Below are 624 nucleotides of genomic sequence, written 5' to 3' on the forward strand. Positions count from 1 at the left end.
GTCGCTGGGGGCTGGAGGGCAGGTTTGGCCCTAGCCGAGGGCCACTTTCGCTTCAGACTAGCAGTTCACTTCCCGAGAAAGGAAAAGGAGATGGTGGGAGGTGGGGGTTGCTTTACTGGCCCTAACTCTTGGGCTTCTGAGGGACTCCTTCAAAGATTGTGAACTTCTCACATTCGGAGGCCACTTGAGGACTGGAAATCTGTCCCCTCTGGTCTGCTGGGCTGATAGAGAAAGAGGCCACTTTTCGGGCCTTTGTCTAAAGCTCCGTGGGCGGGCAGTGCTGCACAGGAGGCCAGGCGGGCGGCGGGGTTGGGGGGGGGATGCTGGGCTGTTCAACCTGGGGAAAACTGGGGGTCACTTGCCACATCGATTTGGAGAAAGTGAAAGCAAAGTTGTTGTTATTTGAAGACAACTATTAAAAGCCCTCTAGGAGATTCTGATGCAGGATCAAGTTTGAGACCCACTGCCTATGCTAGTATAAGCAATTAATTATTGCTTATTTTTGTCTCCCTGCTCACTTCCTGGCAGCGCAGTCCTTCTCAGTGTTTTGCGTCTTGCTTTGTACACTTAATGTAGTCTGAGGTCCTTCCCTGTTTCTGCCCTTGGAAAGCAGCCCCACTGTTT

Source organism: Fukomys damarensis, unplaced genomic scaffold (genome assembly GCF_012274545.1).
Source record: "Fukomys damarensis isolate Sample0158 unplaced genomic scaffold, DMR_v1.0_HiC HiC_scaffold_37, whole genome shotgun sequence".
NCBI classification, from domain to species: Eukaryota; Metazoa; Chordata; class Mammalia; order Rodentia; family Bathyergidae; genus Fukomys; species Fukomys damarensis.